Below are 22,261 nucleotides of genomic sequence, written 5' to 3' on the forward strand. Positions count from 1 at the left end.
TGAACCCCCTCAATTTTCTTTGTAACTGACTATGATTTGGATCTCGAGTCCCTGGTTGAACAATTAAGCATTCTTTTCTGTCCAAATTGCATCCACAAAAGAAAATTGCAGCTTCAGTTTCAGAGAGTTTTCTTTTTATTGTCTGTTAGAAGAAGAAAAAATAATTTTGCATTTATATAACATCTACCATGAACTCAGGATATCTCAGGATATCTCAGTCTGATTTAAAACCAATGGCGTACTTTTCCTGAAACGCTGAGGTTGCTTCCCACAAACAGCAGTGATATCATGACCTGTTAATCTCTATTTGTGATCTGATTTGATTTATTATTGTCACATGTATTGGGATACAGTGAAAAATATTGTTTCTTGCACATCCGCTGGAATTGCGGATAGCGAAGAGCATTGTCGGGCAATATAGATAGGCTGGAAAATTGGGCGGAGAGGTGGCAGATGGAGTTTAATCCGGATAAATGCGAAGTGATGCATTTTGGAAGAAGTAATGTAGGGAGGAGTTATACAATAAATGGCAGAGTCATCAGGAGTGTAGAAACACAGAGGGACCTAGGTGTGCAAGTCCACAAATCCTTGAAGGTGGCAACACAGGTGGAGAAGGTGGTGAAGAAGGCATATGGTATGCTTGCCTCTATAGGACGGGGTATAGAGTATAAAAGCTGGAGTCTGATGATGCAGCTGTATAGAACGCTGGTTAGGCCACATTTGGAGTACTGCGTCCAGTTCTGGTCGCCGCACTACCAGAAGGACGTGGAGGCGTTAGAGAGAGTGCAGAGAAGGTTTACCAGGATGTTGCCTGGTATGGAGGGTCTTAGCTATGAGAAGAGATTGGGTAGACTGGGGTTGTTCTCCTTGGAAAGACGGAGAATGAGGGGAGATCTAATAGAGGTGTACAAGATTATGAAGGGTATAGATAGGGTGAACAGTGGGAAGCTTTTTCCCAGGTCGGAGGTGACGATCACGAGGGGTCACGGGCTCAAGCTGAGAGGGGCGAAGTATAACTCAGACATCAGAGGGACGTTTTTTACACAGAAGGTGGTGGGAGCCTGGAATGCGCTGCCAAGTAGGGTGGTGGAGGCAGGCACGCTGACATCGTTTAAGACTTACCTGGATAGTCACATGAGCAGCCTGGGAATGGAGGGACACAAACAATTGGTCTAGTTGGACCAAGGAGCGGCACAGGCGTGGAGGGCCGAAGGGCCTGTTTCCTGTGCTGTACTGTTCTTTGTTCTTTGAGACATGCAAAATATACTGTTCATATCAGGATATTGAATTTGATGATCAGCCATGATCAGAATGAATGATGGAGCAGGCTTGAAGGGCCGAATGGCCTATTCCTGCTACTAGTTTCTATGTTTCTATATTTACATGGGGAAAGGGAAAGGGATAGGCTGCAGAATATAGTGTTGCAGTTACAGGTAGGGATGTTGAGGGATAATTATTACCATGACATTGAGGAGACCTTCTCTGCTATTCTTCAAATAGTACCCTGTATTTTTTATGATCACCTGAGATAGGCCTTGGTTTAATAATTCCTCTAAAGGACAGCACCTCTGACAATGCAGCACTTCCTCAGCACCGCTAGGCAGGTTTCCTTCCTTTGGGAGTCAAGTCAGTGACTGCAATCCATAATTTATTAAACACCAAGATCTAGCTTTTTAAAAAAAACATCCACTCACAGTTCCTCACTGTTCATATTGTACAAGTGTTCGAACTGTTCAGTTGATGTTTAAACACTGACCGATTTATGTTAAGCAGAATTATTTTCTTTTAGCAATCTCGTTCTGATTACAATTTTGTTTATAACAAAGAACTAACTACTAGGGATCTTTGCTCACAGCACTTGTCTTCTTTTATAAATCTACTACGTGGTGATGAATGTTTTAGTTTTGAGCTTGAAAGCTGGTATAAAAACGCAGGCTTCTTATCTGATATTTGTGTGGGAAGTAGGGTGTTCCTCGAACTTATTTCAAATTCCCTCACTATATGAAAACATATTATGTATCTCAAATGCATTTTCCTCCAATAGATACAGTGACTGTATTTTGACTGTTTAGTCTCTGAAGCTCTTTTTGCTGTTGTCTATAAATCAAGTCTGTGTGGAGTTTGCACATTCTCCTCGTGTCTGCGTGGGTTTCCTCCGGGTGCTCCGGTTTCCTCCCACAGTCCAAAGATGTGCGGATTAGGTTGATTGGCCATGCTAAATTGCCCCTTAGTGGCCTGAAATGCGTAGGTTAGAGGGATTAGCGGGTAATATGTGTAGGGATGTGGGGGTAGGGCCTGGGTGGGATTGTGGTCAGTGGAGACTCGATGGGCCGAATGGCCTGTTTCTGCACTGTAGGGTTTCTATGATTTCTATGAAGGGGTTTTCTTCCTTTCTCTACACATTTCTTTTGAAAACCCCTCTCCTTTCTAAATGGCCACGGAACATTAGGCTTTCCATCCCTATGCCAGGTTCTACAGTCATGTCAAGATTTGTATTCCGCCTGAACAACAAATCTAAGGAGATTGTAGCATTGGCTTTATTCAATTATTCGCTTCATTCTCTGAGCTTATGGAGCTAGAAATTTATCTGCCCCAATTTGAAAGCACGGGGACCATGCTTCATGGCATGTCTGTGCCCGTGCGGCTCAAGGTGGGTAAGTTGCAAAATTGGGTCACCCACTTCATTTCTGCACCTCCAGTGTCGGTCTCCTCACCATTGCAAATCTGACATATAACCAGCAGGTGGGGACAGCAACACTACTTCCTAATCACATGGTACAAGCAGATTACTTTTTCTTAAAGCCATGTTACCTCTTAAAGACAAGTTGGGGGGAAAGAAACTTGACAAAATGGAAAATCCTGAAAAATGAATACCAGGGTGATGCAGGCTGACTGCTGTAGCACAGGAGACATCAATGCTGCAGGTGGACAGAAGGAGAGGTACCATGGTTCCCTGGGGGGCCCTCAAGGACAACCCTCAGAAGGGAGCTGGAGTAAATGGCCTCGAGTCTGGTGTCTGCATTGAAGAAGTTGGCAGCAGTATCACAATAGTGACTTCATTGGGGTGGGCAATGCCAGTGAATGCATTCTCACATGACACCTCCTACTCACCACAGCATCAACCTCTCACACTGCTCAATTCATCACACCCACATCACAACCAGCAGTAGTCCTTGGCACTCAGGACTCAACAACTAACATCTAGGCACTCCTCACGCTCACACACCTACCAGGTTTAGACTCAACTCTTGTTGCCACCACGTGCTTCCGGCTATTCAGTTATGGCGGGCACATCATCCAAACATAAAATTACACAACCACTGACATTCTGCTCCCTCACTTGCAACACAACACATTAGAGAAGTGGGTAGCGCAAAACCGACAGGAGATGAGGACTCCTGCATCTCCTGAACCCTACAAAGAAGATGGTTCTCAGCATCAAGGAGCTGACAGTGACAGGGCCAAAGCACCCCAGTCCCTGGGAATGCTGCGGGTAGTGACATTATGTCCTTTGCCAACTCCCAGCACATCCTCAACCTATTATCTGGCATATTATGGGCAAGCTGCAAATGGTGCAAACAATGGACTTCTTGCTTCCTACCCCATCCCTTCCCTCACACCAAATCCTTCCCCTTCCGTTATGCTGCTTTCAGACACCCAGGAACTGCTGCCTGCCCAGCCATAGCAGCCCAGGCAAGCAGAGAGAGAGAGATTGTGATAGGACAGCACTGATGAAGAGGCCCCATCACAAGTTCTGACACTCAGCATTCAGCTCAGAACTGACACTGCACATATCTTGAAGGTTAATATAGAGTTGAGATGAGCTATCCGAGTACATGTAGGCTGCAGTCCGGCTGGGGTAAAGAGTGGATCATTTGCCAGCTCCAGAGAGGGTAAAGTCAGAGATGACTCAGAAGAGGAGCTTACTGGGCAGCATTCAAGAGCACAGTGCGTGGGCATGCACTACGAGATACCAGTTGATTTGACTGGCCTGTCAGATAGTCCCCGTCACTGTTAAGGAGCACATAAGAGGACAACTCCTTTGTGTCAGAGGGCTTGAGAAAGCTTTTGCCCTTCTGCAGCTATTGCTCCATTCCCTGTCATTCTGCAGACCTAGAGGGCCGAAGGGCCTGTTTCCTGTGCTGTACTGTTCTTAGAGACAATGTCACTGATGCCTTCATACCTGTAGTAACCTTCATTTGAACAGGTCACCAACTCCTTTGCCTTCCATGTCAGATTTGCTCAATGACACACAGTTTGGTTTCTGCCAGAATCACTCAGCTCCTGACCTCACTGCAACGTTGTTTCAAACATGGACAAAAGACCTGAATTCCAGAGGTGAGGTGAGAGTGACTGCCCCTGACATCAAGGTCGCGAACATGGCATCATTTTCTGCCAAGTGATTCAACACACCTCTGAAAAACACTCGAGAGTACATTCAGACACTTTGCAATGGAAAAAAAATCAATAGATTTTACTTTAATAAAATGTTCAAGGTCTTTCACAGGATTATAAAGCAAAATATGACACTGATCCACATAGAGTGATATTAAGGCAGACAACTAAAAGTTTAGTCAAAGAGGCAGGTTTTAAGAAGTGTCTAAAGGAGGAAAGTCAGGGAGGGGATAGCGGAGGGGGAGGAATTCCAGAGCCTGGGTTGTAGGCGATTGAAGGCATACCACCAGTAGTGGCGCAATTAAAATTGGGAATTCTCAAAATGTTCGAATTAGAGGAGCACAGATATCTGAGGGCATTGGGGCTGACGCAGATTAGAGAGATATGGAGGGGCAAGGCCATGGAGAGATTTGAAACAAGGATTAGAATTTTCAAAACTAGTTGTTGCTTAACTGGGCAAGTGAATGAGCTCAGCAGTGCTTGGAAAATGAGCCTTGGTGTAAGTTAAGAGGTAGAGTTTACAGGATCTTATGCTTACAGAGGGTTGAACTGGGCGTCGTCTGGATATATATGTGAAAACTGATGCTGTTTTCAAATGATTTGCCGAGGGGCAAAATGTCGATGATAAATAAGAGAGGCCAAAGATCGAACCTTGGGGGACCCCAGCGGTAACAGTGTGAGAGCAGAAAGAGAACCAATGCAGGTGATTATCTCGCTATTATTCGGTAGATGTTATGTTGTGGTTCTGATGGTGTCATCAAGAGATTTCAGTCTTTGTTAGGAACAGAAGGTATTTATTGGTAAAGAGAAACTTAGGTACAAGAGGTTTGCAGCTCTAGGCTGCCCTGGAGCAGAGCTCCAGTCCTTACATGCTCTGTAGATGGCTGCTAGAAGATGCTCTTTGAGAGAGAACTCCATCTTTTGGGGTGTCACTCTTGGTTCCCCATTGGTTCCTCAATTCAGGTTACTGTCTTCTGCTGTGCTGTCTTAAAGAGACAGACACCACATACACAACAGATAAGGAGGGAGTTGGGTTGTGTGCAGTTCCATATTGCTAGATAACAGTGGAAAGGCATTGGAGGTGGATGGTGTTGTCAGCTACACTGATGGCTGAAGACAGATCAAGAAAGAAAGCAAGTGCTGCACAATTTGCAGCTTGTAAATCAGCAGTGATTGTGGGATAAGGGATGCAGACTGTGAGAGAAAGGATTAGGTAAGAGGTTACCATCATCTCAAATGGTTTCATCCCTTTACTTGCCATGACCTCAGTCATGGCTATTGAAATGAAGGTAACCACCATTTCCTCCTTCAGGATGCAGCTGTATCCGGCCACTGCGGCTTAGGGGGTGCTGCCTCTGGTTATGTGCCATGTGTCCTGCACAAGAGGGCGAAGTGTGACGATGAGTACGGTGAAATGTGTTTGGGTGATATGACTGTCATGGTTGAATAGCTTCAAGCTGTAAGATATGGGTGTGAGACTTGCAACATTGCTAATTGTTTACGGATGAGGTGAAGCTGTGAATGCTCGGCATGAATCATGACAGAGATTGTTGGCAGGTGAATGATTTAAGTGTGATGCATTGAGCAGTGTGCGAGCCTCATGGTGCAGTGGTGGAAAATTACTTTGAAGATACATTCACTGATCTTGTTAGGTCATTGAACTTTTTGTGACACTGCTTCTTGGTCCTCAGGGCTAGAGTCCTGGCATTGACTGCCACGGCTATCTAGTCCCACTGCATTGAACAAAGTTTATCTGGAGGGCCTCCAGTCCTGTCAATAGCTGGCATCTCTCCTCTTCTCCACCTCCTGAAGTAAAGTCCCCAGTGCAGTGCAGGAAAGTCTGGAGCCCATTCTCTGCCATTCGTCTATCTCTTCCAGGTCAGAATCAGATGCAGAATGACTTCCAGCGCCTGCAGCAGTCAGAAGGCGCCTCCCCTTTAAGAGGTTCTGGCTGACTTTTATTTGTATAAGCACCTTTAAGTCGTGCCAGCCATTCACAATTTTACACCCCTGCTCAGGTGTGCAGTCACACAATGCGTTTAGTGCCATTGCATGCTGCAATCATTTAAACATGCAGGGACAACACATTTTGTGTGCTGCCTGCACTGGAAGCAACGGCACAAAGTAATCCTGCAGCACCATCTCCATCACCGTTTTCAAGCCTTGCCAAGTTTGTACTGTTTATTTTTCCTCTGTGAAGCACCTTAGGATATTTTTCCATCTTATGGTACAATGGAAACAGAGAGACTAATGAGCTACTTGTTCATCATTATGACTACCAGGTTTTTTTTAGTTGAGGTCGGGGAGATGTGGATTGCATTGGGACAAGATTTCAAAGCCATGCTGTTGATTACTGCAGTGTGATGAGGACCATTCATTGTGTGGGGGGAGATGTTCAATGGAAAACAGAAAATAAAATGATTGAGACGAGACTGCTTAATTGTGTTTCCTCATGGCAAACAGTTCAAAACAGTTTAAGGAGCAGAATGATGCTTTGCAGAGAAACGGATTTGGTTTGTATTCCTTGCATATTCTGACACATTAGATATTTGAAGAAAAGTAGCACACGATGAAACATTGTATTTGTGTAACTGTTATTTTTAATGTAGAATTGAGAATATTTTAGTCGCAGTGTAATCTGTGTTCCATCGAATAACTAAGCCATAAAGACTTGCAGTACACAAGTAAGCCACCTGGTCCATTATCTTTGTGCTGGCTCTTTGCTCGATCAATCAAAAACACATCCCAGTATTCTGCTGTCACCCCATAGCCCTTTATCTTGCTCTGCTTCAGTTATTTTTCTGCTTTTCCTCTAAAGTATGCAATGGTCTCGGTCTCAACCATTCCCTGTGGCAAAGCAGCCCGTCCTCCAGTAATCCTCTGTCTTAAGAAATTCCTCCTAACCTTTCTCTGTATTCTCAGTTATAATTTTAAACAGGAATATGTGGAGATTATCAAGTAGTTTCAATGCATGTAGCCTGCCATTGCAAAATATAATCTGTTTAGGAATGAATGAATTAAATGTTATCTTAAGTCATCTCTTCACCTTATTGTTTAGTAGAGCAGATTAATGATTCACGTCAAGTCTCATTTCAACATGTTCACTTGGTCTGGCTTCAGAGAGACTGAAGACACATGAGTATCCAGCGCAATCTATAAGGAATGCTGTTGTTCTGTCCCTTCCTTACTCTGCCTTACAATGAGATATAGAACATTGTGAATTAACTACCATAAAAATAAGATGCTTCAACCCCTTAAGGGAACAACTGACACTGCTAAACACGAGCAGGTATCTAAGGCAGACCTAAGTTTGTAACAACTTTTGATATGTTCGGTCTTGTACATATAAAACTAAGATATGAACATGGCTTAGATATGTTGTAATAAACAAAGTCATGTTTGCTGCATAAGTTCATATTTTCAAATGCTTATTATTTCTCTCAATCATTACGTACCTGGAATAGAATCCTACCAAAAGCTTTTTTTGTCACTTAACTGATTAAAAAAACATAGATACATAGCTCATTAACAACAGAATTGAAGGTTAAATGTATAAGTAGAGACTTGGATAATCAAATATTCTGAGGAACACAATCCATTGGAGACCTCGGGGATGTCATCTGTGGAATGTAACCATTCATGGTTGAATGACGTAGATTATAATGTTTGGTTGATATCTTGGAATTTATGCTTGATTACATTTGGAGGTCAAAGAGAAATGTCATAGCTTTTTTTCTTAGAAATGTTACCCGTCATAATTTACTTCCCTCGAGAGATCAAAGCAAACACAGTCTGTCCATAAATGTCTAAATTATACATAGTCTGCTAGAAGGAGCTGCTTCATTGGGCCAAACAGCATATTCTTGTCCTCTCCTTTTGTTCATTCTTATCAGTAAACATGTTGGCATCTACATTTTTTAACTCTCCAGTAATCAACCGTGTTGGAAGAGGAGGAGGAAAATAGGTTCTACTTGGTGACAACATTAATCACAGAATAGCCAGAGAAAATTGAGGCATTGACTTGGAGACCAAATAGAAAAATGAGAATTAAAATGTATTCTTTTCATATGTAGGATTTTAAGAAGAGAATATCGTTACACCTTGGTAAATCATTTTACGGGCTATGGCTTTCATTGAAGATGGACATTCTTTATTTGAATCAATTTATGTACTTGATAATATAGACATTATACTTCCAATTCATCAGTTGTAGTGGTGGGAAGCACCTTATCAATCAATCAGGGTACATTGATAAGAAATTTGGTTCCATGATGTCACCATTGCTGAGGCCCTAAAGTCCGAACACGGTGTGCACAGCGTTAATGTGGGCGTGCTGTAAGTGCACGGAAGCTCTCGACACTAGCAGGTTGTGGCAGCAAACAGCTGTTCTGACTGATTTGATGCACATCTTTGAGACTCGGACCATGCAGATTCATTCAACGCCTGTGCGAATAACTCAGAACTGAACTTGCACAAGGATCCCTCCTCCATCACCACTCCACTTTCACTATTTAAATGAACAAGCACCCAGCTGGCTGATCCTTTTGATTTAATTCTGCAATTTGTGGAAGTACTGTTGAATATTTCTCTATTTGCTAAGATGTAGTGGCGGTTTGCGACATTAGGCAGTGCATTTTCCAAGCAAGGAGAGAGAGGATTTGGTGACCTGTCCACACAAAGGCTGCAACAGGTATGAGGTTCTATTTGCATTGCCTCTGTGTCTGCAAAATGACAGACAAATACAAAGGAGGCTTCAGGAAGGAGAAGTTCCACACAGGAGGGGGAGATGGGCTTTCCACAGAAGGCCTTACTCACCACAGCTTTTTAAGAGCACTGCCTTAGTGTCAGGTTTGTGAGTGCCTTTGCCTATCCTCCTGCTCCTATACAATGCTACCCATGTGGCTGCTGATTTTCAATGGGTGAGAGTGAAGATGACCTTGCAGGATGACGGCCAGCTCTGAGGACCTGGTTTTGGACTGCAACTCATCAGGATGGGTGACAGCGGTCTGGCCTGGCTGGCTGAGAGGCAAAAGCAAGTGTACTGGCAGAACGACATTGGTAGGAGCATAAATAGATTCATAGAAGTGTAGAATGATTACAGCATACAGAAGGAGGCCGTTCATCCTGTCATGTCTGTGCTGACCCTTTACAAGAGCAATTCACTGAGTGCCAGTCCCTGCCTTCTTCCCATAGATATGCAAATATTTTCTTTTCAGGTGATGAATTGTTCACTTTTAAAAGTCTCAATTGACCCTGACTCCACCGTACTCTCAGACAGTGCATTCCAGATACTATCCACTCGCTCCTGAAAACCTTTTTCTTCCTGTTGCCATTGCTTCTTTGACTAATTATTTTAAATCTGTGCTCTCCCATTCTCAATCCTTTCAGGAATAGAAATAGTTTTCCCTATCTACCCTGTCCAGTTTTTCAATACCTCTATCAAGTCTCCTCTCAACTTTTGCTTCTCCAAGAAGAAGTCCCAACTTCTCTGATCTTTCTATATAACTAAAGTTCCTCACCTCTGGGACCATTTTCAAGAATCTTTTCTGTACCCACTCTAATGCCTTCATATCCTTCCTAAAGTTTGCTGCCCAAAACTGGATGCAATATTCTAGCTGAGGCTGAACCAGTGCCTTATACAGGTTTAACATGACTTCCTTGCCTTACTGATAAAGCCCAGGATGCTCAATGCTTTATTAACCACATTCTCAACCTGTCCTGCCACCTTGAATGATTTATGCATGCATGCACCCAGGTCCCTCTGCTCCTGCAGTCCTTTTAGAATTATACCCTCTATTTCACATTGTCTCACTGTGTTCTTCCCGCAAAACTGTATAATTTCATACTCCTCTGCATTAAATTTCATCTGCCAATTGTTCCCATTCCATCAATCCAAGTTCTTTTGAAGTTCTGCAGTATCCTCCTCGTACCTCTCAATACTTCCAAATTTTGTATCATCCACACGTTTTGAAATTGTTCCCTGTACACCAATGTCTAAGTCATAAATAACACTGATCCCTGGGGCAGGCCTCTATAAAACTTCCTTCATGGTTTGAAAAACATTGAAAAACAACCATTCACCACTACTCTTTATTTCCTGTCACTCAGTTAATTTTGTACAAATTTACTTTTGTCCTTTTATTCCATGAGCTCTAGCTTTGCTCAGAGGTCTGTGTGACACTGTATCAAATGCCTCTTGGAAGTCCCACGTACACCATGTCAATTCTTATCAACTCTCTATTACCTCATCAAAAAACTCAAGCAAGTTAGTTAAGTACATTTTATCCTTAATAAATCCATGCTGGCTTTCCTTAATTAACCCACATTTGTCCATTTCACTATTAATTTTAACCCGGGCTATCGTTTGTAAAAGCTTCCCTACCACTGAAGTCAGGCTGACCTGGCATGTAGTTGCTAGGCTTATTTTTACACCCTTTTTGTGTAACATTTGCAATTCCCTAGTCCTCGGGCACCACCCCTGTGTCTAAGGAAGATTGGAAACTTCTGGCCAGTGCCAACTCAATTTCTACACTTTCTTTCTTCAGTGTCTTGATGCATCTCAGCCGGTTTGGGTACCTTATCAACTTTAATTCAAAGCTGCCTATCCAATTCCAATATCAATTCTCTTCTCACACCTAGTAATGCACTAAGGCAGACTTTGTCTGTTCCCATAGCTAGGCCAGAGGCATGTAGCTTGAGGGATGTCACTCCGCATCAAACATAGCTGGTCAGGAGTCTCTCCCGCCCTTACCAGAATGGAGTGCTGCAGCGATTTCAAAGCCTGTCAGGTGACCTGGAGGTATGGAGATTAAAGTGACCTGGCCACTTCAGAATTTTCACAGCTGACCAGCAGGAATGTAAATATTGATCACAGGGCTGCCTGAAATCACCATGCCAGACGTGATCTTCAGATCTGCCAATGAGAGTGGTGAGGTTGCTCTCCTTGCCCCCAGGACCCCTGAGGGACCCTTCCTCTGCAGCCTGGCAGCAGCAGAGGGGAAAATGATCACTGGACTGACCTCCCCGATACCCCTCGGAGCTCAAGGCACCAGGCCAGGGTGTCAGTGTCAGTGTGCTGGGGGCAGTGCATCGTGGGCACTGCCAAGGCATATGGCCTGAAAGAGAAACTGAGCAGATAGCATGATGGGGAAGGAACCTTGAATGGATTGTCTGAGGGGGAATAGGGGCTGAAGGGCGTTTGGAGGTGGGGGGGATGAATCCCGCCTGATAGACATTGCCAACTCCAGCAGGAAACACTCCCGTTTTCTCCCCTGTGTGGGCACTTAACCTCAAAACAGGAGAATTGAGTCCACAATTAATCATGGAATAGAATCCTACAGTGCAGAAGGAGGCCATTTGGCCCATCAAGTCTGCACCGACCACAATCCCACCCATGCCCTATCCCCAAAACCCCCATGCATTTACCCTAGCTAGTCCCTCTCACACTAAGGAGCAATTTAGCTTGGCCAATCCACCTAACCCGCACATCTTTGGACTGTGGGAGGAAACCCACGCAGACACAGGGAGGATGTGCAAACTCCACACAGAGTGTGACCCAAGCTGGGAATCGAACCCGGGTCCTGGTGCTCTGAGGCAGCAGTGCTAACCACTGTGCCACCATGCCGCCCTCGTTAATGTTTCGAGTCCTTAGATTCTTCAGCAGAACAAGTAAGAATCTGTCTTTGGTGGTCAAGGTTGAATAAAGACATAGGAGACACAGTAAAACAGTCTGGAGTTTGTCCAGCAGTACAAAAGAAGCCACCTTTGCAGCCACGGAAATGACCAGCTAATTTGGTAGAGCTTGCCGGATTTGAGGGGAAACAGATATTCATCGTGACGGCGAACCATTTGAAATGAGTCGAGGCGTTTCCAGTGAAACAAACAACCAGCAAAATTCCAAATATCTTGCAGAGTTTGTTTGCTGCTGATGAGTTTCTAGAAGAAATTGTGTCTGAGAGCAGACTTCACTTTTGTTCAGAGGTTTTTGTAAAATTCTAATGAAAATGAACATGGTAAAACACACTCGAGTTCCACCATATTATCCTGCTTTAAATTGGGCAGCAGAGCGCACAGTGCAAATTGTTAAATGTGCTCTTGTTAAAGGAATGCTGGGTACAAATTGAAGAAATGTGAATTGTCAATGAATCACCAACTGGCAACTTTTTTTGTTCATTTATTGTAACACAATACTAGAGGCAGAACGTCAGCTGAATTGTTTCTGAGAAGAAAGTCGATTGAGGTTTTCATTGCGAAAGCCAGATTTAGCACCATCAGTAGAAAAACATCAGTCCAGGCAGCGTTAGCCATGATGGAGGAGAGTGAGAAAAAGGTTGAAGTTGAATCAAAAGGTTTGGGTAAAAGATCAGCATCATAAGTAGTTGATGATGGGAAGAGTTGTGAAAATATATGGTCCTTGTACATATTTGGTCAAGATCTTTGGGCGGCACAGTAGCACTGCTGCTTCACAGCACCAGGGACCTGGGTTCGATTCCCGGCTTGGGCCACTGTCTGTGTGGAGTTTGCACAATCTCCTCGTGTCTGCGTGGGTTTCCTCCGGGTGCTCCGATTTCCTCCCACCTTCTGAGAGACATGTTGATTAGGTGCACTGATCCGAACAGGTGCCAGACTGTGGCAACTTGGGAAATTTCACAGTAATTTTATTGCAAGCCTTATTGTGACTAATAAATAAGCTTTAACTTTGATCTTTGGTAGTGGAAAGGATGTGTTTGTATATAGAGATAATGGCCGCAGTTTTCCAGGCCTTCACATTGACAGGATATTCCGGTCCTGCTGAAGGTGACCCCCCCATTCTGGGTTCCCTGGTGGCTCGGCCAGTGAGCAAATGTTCAATGACTTCAGTGGGTTCAGAAGATCTGCTGGCAGCTGATGGCCAGCTGCCTCCACTGTCAGAAAACCCGCTTTGGGGGCTGGGAATCCGGCCCATGTTTTACCTTCAGAGGTTCACAAAGAAGAGGGGAGTTAAGAGGAATCAAATTAGTCTGATGAATTGGGTAGTTGGGAATAAAAAGTAGAGTATGAATAGTTGCTCCAACACGCATTGTGTCTGAAACCAGTTCAGATCTGAGCCAGAGTCAGACAGACATGTCTGATGAAGTGGAAAATTTAATTGAAGGTCAAGAGAAGAATCTGTCGTTTTAGGAAAAAACCTCTCCTCAAAGCCAGGCCGAGGAAGATCAATGTCCTTCCCCAAGTCTTGAAAGCTTGGGTCAAGAAATGGGGTATCTTAACAATAGAAAACCAATTGGATTTGTAAATAAATGAAAAACACAGAAATGTACGTTGTATTGAATTTGAACACTGTAACTTTTTCATTGAAGAGGGATGAGTGTAAGGAGTGGCCCATTTGTGTATGTACGAAACCAGTTCAGTTTGCTACTTAAACTCTATGTAAAAAGCAGTCTCTTTTTGTCCTGCAGGATATCACAGTAGGTATTCACTCATTCAAATCTAGAGGTTGTCAACTCTTTAAAAATACAAGAGTTGGAATATGTTGATGTTTACTTGCAAAATAAAGTATTTGCAGGGCCAATGAGGAAGAACAGGGAAGTGAAACTAAATGGACAGTTCTTTCAAAGAGCCAGCACAAGCAAAATTATTTGACACGGTGGGCAGGATTTTGTGGTGGAGATGGTCCGCCATTGGCTGGTCCCGTCAAAGGGTTTTCCCATCATTCGTATCCTCTCCCACTGGGGAACCCATGGTGAGGGTTGTCGGTGGAGGAAACGGAACATCCTGCTGGCGGGAACGGCCATAAAATTTTCATCACTGTGAGTGCTGGGGAGAGGGTGGTGGGGAGGCGGGTTTCAGCAATTTCCAGAATTGAAACAGCATATCGGTGGAAGAATATCAAGGAGAAACTCAAATGCTGTTCCATCCCTGACATCTGCTTGCAAGCATTTTCCACACTCGCCAGCAATTCAGGGTCAGCACCCTAATAGATTATTGCAGATTCTCCTCTCAAGCACCAGAATTTTGAAGTCAATTGCAATGTTCCAAGCTCAGAATGACTAACTGAATATAGACTGAGAACGAAACCGCAGGCATTCTTGAGCTCCAGGATCCAGTATTACACAGCATGCTGTATGTATCCACTGGAGCACCAGGGAGTCCAAAAGAACTCTATAATCTTCCCGAAAATCTCAGAAAAATGCACATATTGATGTGTTTCTTTGTGCTGTATGGCAATGTCCTCATCACGCCCCAGGGGTTATCCTTGCTGAAATCAACTGCATAGCAGTGCTTATGGAGCTGAATTTATGCTGCTATCCTTTCTTTCGCTCCTCTCTCTACAAAATATATATTGCATACTGAACTGGTAGAGATGGAAGGAATTTTCTCAGAGGTCAAAATTAATTTCATCCGAGGAAATGCAAAATGATCAGAAATATGAATATCTTAATTTTTGAGACAGATTACTGAACAAGCATTCCGATCTCAAGTATGAATTAAACTCAAGCCCTCTAGCGCACAAATTATGCAGACAACACACTGTGATGGCTGCCTTGCTTAGTGAACTAAAACACCAGTCAAACACAAAGTCCCATTAAAACCTTCTTTGTAAATACACTGCAGATTCTAATTTCAAAATGTGCTTCCAATTAAGGTGAGTGCCATCACGTGAGCGAATTCAGGCAACGCTTATTTTAATCACTTTAAGTGGTTATCTCCGTGTTGTCCCTTTTGAAAGTTTGCTGTTGTGACAATGAAATTAGATGTTTTATCTGCTGTTTTCAGAATGATGTATTGGAGAAAGTGCTGAAACAGGTCAGTGGACAGATGACTTTCAGATTTAATGGAACATAGTGGGCCCGATTTTACCATTTTGATTCTAAGTGCTGAATCTGGGCGTAGTAGAGATCCGACCTCGAAATCCGCTTTCCAGCACACCCATACACTTTTTGCCGGTTCCAGTCCAATTCGCGCAGTGGGCGGGGCTTAGCGCTGCCGGAACGATCGGAGCTCTGAACTGCGCATGCGCAGTTCGAAAAAAATCTGAAACAGCGCGCCCGTGTCAGATTGCAGATCTGAGGAGTAGAAATGATGCCTTGACTTAAAATCATACCTGCGAGTAAATTTCTCACTCAGAATGACAATTATTTGTTAGTTTAAAAATATAACCTGTTCCTGTGCAAGCCACTCAGAAGCAATAAACACAGCTGTATGTATTTAACTACATTTGCAATTTGCATCATTCTTGCTGATCAGAAGTAACTTTTAATATTTCCATGATGTCACAAATCTGTGTTGTTAAACACAGTTAATGAGTGGGTGCCGAAAGATTTCCATGGACTAGTCTGTCAGTCAGTGCTCCCACTGATCCATCCTGTACCAATATCTCTGTCCAGCTGCCTGGAAATCGTCAAGTCTCATCTGGAACAACTGAATTTGGTCAATAAATTATCTTTTTTGCCTTTGATGCTGAAATAAAAATCTCACCATTCACCGGACTCTGAATTGTCTTGCTGCACTTTACATTGGAGGCTGTCAGCTCTCTTTCAACTGGTCCTATGTTGGCCACTTCAGTCATTACTGCAGTTGAAGAAAAGTCTATGATGACTGTATATTTCATCTAAAAGAATGCTGCCTTTTCACGCTGTGATATATGTGCGTTCAGTCTTTTGAGTTATGCCCCCTATTCCAGACAATAGATAAACATCCCTTCTGAAGGTTTTGTGGAGAAGCAAGGTCACATGACCCAGGACACCTAACTTTTGGCCAGTTTAATAATACAGACCCCCCTGGGAGGCAGGCCCCCCTCGGCAGACCCATGCCCAACAGTCAATAGAAATCCATCTTTCTTATGCGGGAATCTTCCACCTGAACTACATGGCTACCCCAGCAAAATTGAGCTTTAATTAGGCTTGTTCTTGAAACCAGGTATGTAGCACCTTGCAAAAGATTCAGTGTTAGAGGTTTTATTCTACTACTTGACATTGTGGATAGATGTTAAGTATGTAATGAATATCTATTTCATGTTAATAATTTGGAGGTAATGTTTAGTTTTTGGAAGATTAAAGTTTAATTGTGAAAAATAGGATAATTGCAACTAAAGCAACTTGGAGTCTATTGTACTGAAACGTTTTGGGCAACTTTGACTTTAGAAGTTAATGGCTAGCTTGCTTAGCTGGAAAGCTGGAGACATGATGTTGACATTGCTTGCAAAGGAGGGCAGTCCAGAGAGATGTGTTCTTTAAAGAGCTGAAGTTAAATTTGTTTAAAAGCATTAATTGAAACCTGAAAAGCTATATTGTCATGGAGATAGGTGAAGCTTAAGAAGGTTCTCTCGTTTTGAAAGAACAAAGAACAATACAGCACAGGAACAGGCCCTTCGGCCCTCCAAGCCCGTGCCGCTCCCTGGTCTAAACTAGACCATTCTTTTGTATCCCTCCATTCCCACTCCGTTCATGTGGCTATCTAGATAAGTCTTAAACATTCCCAGTGTGTCCGCCTCCACCACCTTGCCTGGCAGCGCATTCCAGGCCCCCACCACCCTCTGTGTAAAATATGTCCTTCTGATATCCATGTTAAACCACCCCCCCGCCTTCACCTTGAGCCCATGACCCCTCGTGAACGTCACTTCTGATCTGGGAAAAAGCTTCCCACCATTCACCCTATCTATCCCCTTCATAATCTTGTACACCTCTATTAGATCTCCCCTCATTCTCCGTCTTTCCAGGGAGAACAACCCCAGTTGACCCAATCTCTCCTCATAACTAAGCCCCTCCATACCAGGCAACATCCTGCTAAACCTCCTCTGTACTCTCTCCAAAGCCTCCACGTCCTTCTGGTAGTGTGGCGACCAGAACTGGACGCAGTATTCCAAATGCGGCCGAACCAACATTCTATACATCTGCAACATCAGACCCCAACTTTTATACTCTATGCCCCGTCCTATAAAGGCAAGCATGCCATATGCCTTCTTCACCACCTTCTCCACCTGTGACGTCACCTTCAAGGATCTGTGGACTTGCACACCCAGGTCCCTCTGCGTCTCTACACCCTTTATGGTTCTGCCATTTATCGTATAGCTCCTCCCTGCATTATTTCTACCAAAATGCATCACTTCGCATTTATCAGGATTGAACTCCATCTGCCATTTCTTTGCCCAAATTTCCAGCCTATCTATATCCTTCTGTAGCCTCTGACAACGCTCCTCATTATCTGCAAGTCCTGCCAATTTTGTGTCGTCTGCAAACTTACTGATCACCCCAGTTACACCTTCTTCCAGATCGTTTATATAAATCACAAACAGCAGAGGTCCCAATACAGAGCCCTGCGGAACACCACTAGTCACAGGCCTCCAGCCGGAAAAAGACCCTTCCACTACCACCCTCTGTCTTCTGTGACCAAGCCAGTTCTCCACCCATCTAGCCACCTCCCCCTTTATCCCATGAGATCCAACCTTTTTCACCAGCCTACTATGAGGAACTTTGTCAAACGCTTTACTAAAGTCCATATAGACGACATCCACGGCCCTTCCCTTGTCAACCATTCTAGTCACTTCTTCAAAAAACTCCACCAGGTTAGTGAGGCATGACCTCCCTCTCACAAAACCATGCTGACTATCGTTAATGAGTTTATTCCTTTCTAAATGCGCATACATCCTATCTCTAAGAATCTTCTCCAACAACTTCCCCACCAAGGACGTCAAGCTCACCGGCCTATAATTACCCGGGTTATCCTTCCTACCCTTCTTAAATAACGGGACCACATTAGCTATCCTCCAATCCTCTGGGACCTCACCTGTGTCCAGTGACGAGACAAAGATTTGCGTCAGAGGCCCAGCGATTTCATCTCTCGTCTCCCTGAGCAGCCTTGGATAGATTCCATCAGGCCCTGGGGATTTGTCAGTCTTTATATTCTCTAACAAACCTAACACTTCCTCCCTTGTAATGGAGATTTTCTCCAACGGTTCAACACTCCCCTCCGAGACACTCCCAGTCAACACATCCCTCTCCTTTGTGAATACCGACGCAAAGTATTCATTTAGGATCTCCCCTACATCTTTGGGCTCCAAGCATAATTCCCCACTTTTGTCCCTGAGAGGTCCGATTTTTTCCCTGACAACCCTTTTGTTCCTAACGTATGGATAAAATGCCTTGGGATTCTCCTTAATCCTGTCTGCCAAGGACATTTCGTGACCCCTTTTTGCCCTTCTAATTCCCCGTTTGAGTTCTTTCCTACTTTCTTTGTACTCCTCCAGAGCTCCCTCCGTTTTTAGCTGCCTGGACCTAACATACGCCTCTCTTTTCTTTTTGACCAGTCCCTCAATTTCCCTGGTTATTCACGGTTCTCGAATCCTACCCTTCCTATCCTTCTTTTTTACAGGCACATGTCTTCCTGTAGCCCTAACAACTGTTCCTTAAAAGACTCCCACATGCCAGATGTGGATTTACCCTCAAATAGCCTCTCCCAATCAAGAGCTGCCAATTTCTGCCTAATCCCACTAAAGTTAGCCTTCCCCCAATCCAACACCTTACCCTTAGGACACCACTCATCCTTTTCCATCACTATCCTAAAGCTAACAGAATTGTGGTCACTTTTTGCCACATGTTCCCCTACCGAAACTTTGAAGACCTGATCGGGCTCATTCCCCAGTACAAGGTCCAGTATAGCCCCCTCTCTAGTCGGGCTATCTACATATTGTTCCAAAGAACCCTCCTTGTACGCATTTTACAAATTCCTCCCCATTCAGAGTCCCAGCTCTCAGCGATTTCCAGTCTATACTAGGGAAATTGAAGTCTCCCACTACAACAACCCTATTTTTCCTGCACCTATCCAGTATCTCCTGACATATCCGTTCTTCCACTTCCCTTGGGCTGTTGGGGGGCCTATAGTATACCCCCAACATAGATTTATCTGTATTATTTTTTCTGGGAGAGTTGATTGGTTGTAATTTGGACTTAATCTGGTGTGCAACTCACAGAGAAACCCTGGGAACTGCGAGCAGGCTCCCGGTCTTTAAAGTTAAGTTTAAATTTATTTATTAATGTCACGAGGAAGGCTGACATTAACACTGCAATTAAGTTACTATAAAATTCCCCTAGTCGCCACACTCTGGCACCTGCTCAGGTCAATGCACCTAACCTGCACATCTTTGGAGTGTGGGAGGAAACCGGAGCACCAAGAGGAAACCCACACAGACACAGGGAGAATGTGCAAACTCCACACAGACAGCGACCCAAGCTGGGAATCGATCCCAGGTCCCTGGCGCTGTGAGGCAGCAGTGCTAACCACTGTGCCACCCCATTAGGGCTCAGTAGAAGTCACAGGTTGCTGAGATGCTGGCAGAAGGTCACTGGTTTGTGCTGAAGAGGGTTAGGGCTCAGAAGAAGCCCTGGAGAAATTTGTAGCTTGGTACAGCTAGGAGTCTGGAGTTTGGAGAAACCCAGGGGCGGTAACAGCTTAGTGAAGCTATTGGTCTGTGAAAGAACTGGAATTGTAATTAGAGGCAAGAGTGCAGCTTTGTGAATCCATGCAATGCAGTCTCGAGAGGAAGAAATTAGCTATTGGGAAGTGAGCAGTCAGTGAGGCAGTCTGAGTCAGTGTGGGTTTTGAGGGAATTTGGATCCTCAATCTTTGAAAATGAAGAGTGAAAATCCCTCATAAGGGAGATAATGTTTTAATGAGATTTTGTGACATCTTGGGTGGGTTGCTGAGAAACCTGTGGAATCTGCCTTGTACGCATCTGCCATTTAATGTGCAGTATTGTGTGTTCAACTACAGTTTGCCTATTAATTAATGGGTGGGATTTTCCAACACTGCCCAATGCCGAGATTGTCCAATCTCACCATAAATCAATTAACTTTTAGCTGACCTGTTCCATCCCCTGCAGCAAGTCCAAACCACAATGGTGTCGGAAAACCCCGGCCCTTAGTTACCGGCCCATATGTATTTTGAATGTTAAGGGTACCAGATAAATATTGTGGATTGTTTTACTTTACTGACTTTGTAAAGTTTCTTTTGTTTGTTTAAAACTGTAGAATCTTGTGGCTTTATTCCCTTAGTCGATGATTTCAAGTTTATTCTATTTTCAGCAAGAAGTTACTGGTCCCAAACCGGATCATAACAAGTAGCAGTGGTGAAATGCATCTAATTGCTTTATATGAAGCCTGTAGGTTGTCCATGGCTGTTAGCCATTGAGATGAGATGTGAGAAACACTGCCTGGTTGACTTTAATCTTTATTTAGAGGCAAATTCCATGCTCCCAGAGCCAGTGGATGAGTCTGCCAAATGCTGAGTTTGCTTTTTTTGCCTGGCGATGGGTAATTTCATCATCCAACATTTTGTTGTTGGAGAGCATATCCCTCGGAGGCAGGCCATCTGAGCTGAGCTGAGAGATGTATCGTTGATTTTGTACAATGTATTGCAATGAATTTATGAAAGTATAAATATTTTCAACTTACTTCAGTCCAGTCTGAAAACTGATTTTGCTGTTGCCCTTGTCTCCAATGTTTACCAAACTAATTCTGCAGGCTTTCTACCTTAAAAATGAAAGGATAGCTGCTGGGAATATTGATTCAATAGCCATGTTACAGCCACATTCACTCGGGCCTTGTGTTTTTCTTATTTATTTGAGGGGTCTCTCTTGTACCCCATTTGACTTGGCAGTCACTGAAAGAAAAGGAGGTAAGGCGTATTGTTATGGTGCCCTGTTTATTTTCCTCTAATTCCCAGAATTGCATCTTATGTCCTGGCCCAACTCTTCACACATAATTGTGCCCCTGTGTTGCAGACATCGAATAACATTGGTTTTCCTCTTGTCACCTACTGATATCCACCTACTGCAAATTCCTGACACAGTATAAGTCTGGAATTTAGCCACATTTTTCTTCTTTGCAGGCTAATGTCAAGAATATGGTCCAAAGTTCCATTGGAAGCAATCCTAGTTATTGACACAGAGTCATACGCCGGAATTCTACCACCTTGCCCGCCATGGTTTCGGAGCGGGTGAGGGGCAGGCAATGGAAATGTCTGTTGACCTCGGGCAGGAATTTCCAATCTCGCTCAAGGGAGACTGTAAAATCCTGCCCACTGAGTCACACAGCACAGAAAGGGGCCCCACTCCACACATTTTGTTATTTAGCTTCAGATATCAGCATGTCCAACCCCATGGAGTACTGGGCTGGATTCAACTGTCAGTCTCTAGTAAAATAAAGTGAGGAACTTAAGCACTCATTTTTCATACATCCTCAGTCCATCATGATTTAAATTGCTTACATGTGCTCTTTTTAAATGTGTAGATCCTGTCCACTGACATCATCAGGGCCCAATCTGTCAATTTAACCTGATGTCTGAGTGGTAGCTTCCCTGCTGGTTTAAAAACATGGCCAGAAGAGGCCAAAATGAACATTTTATGTTTTTAAGGTCCATAAAAAAACCTTTGTATTCCTCTGCCCTAACTTTCCTCACCCAGGCCGCCACACCCACTCTGTATTAGCAAATCTGGTTGCCAATTTGATTTGAAATGGGGAAAAGGCTTTGAAATCTTAAAAGCTTCTCTTGCACTTGTCTTCCCCATTCTTAACTGCATATTTGAACTCTGATAGGTGGGTGGAATCTGACAGTGCAGTTTTAAATACTCTCAGAGAAGTTAGTGGATAACTACTTATGTTCTAGGCTCCTGTAACTAATTTTCAGGAGAGTATGACATGCACATTTGGAGAGTGGCTTTATCCTGAGTTTTTACTCTGGAAATGCATGCCAAAACCCATTGTCATCTGATAGTGTTGGTCGTGGCCAAATCCCAGTTGCATCCCTGTGTCAGCTGTCAGTTTCTAGGCTTCTTATTGTGGAGTAATTGTATACAAATATTGACTTCAACTGAGGTCTGCAGCAGTTAATT

The 22,261-nt window shown here is 43.8% G+C and overlaps 1 protein-coding gene across 4 annotated transcripts in view; it reads left to right on the plus strand.

Moving 5' to 3' along the window:
* tenm4 (teneurin transmembrane protein 4) overlaps positions 1-22,261 on the plus strand; it is a 395,445-nt gene that overhangs the window by 170,069 nt on the left and 203,115 nt on the right. The gene's annotated exons all lie outside the window — the stretch shown is intronic.

This window comes from Mustelus asterias, chromosome 10 (genome assembly GCF_964213995.1).
Source record: "Mustelus asterias chromosome 10, sMusAst1.hap1.1, whole genome shotgun sequence".
Taxonomy (NCBI): domain Eukaryota; kingdom Metazoa; phylum Chordata; class Chondrichthyes; order Carcharhiniformes; family Triakidae; genus Mustelus; species Mustelus asterias.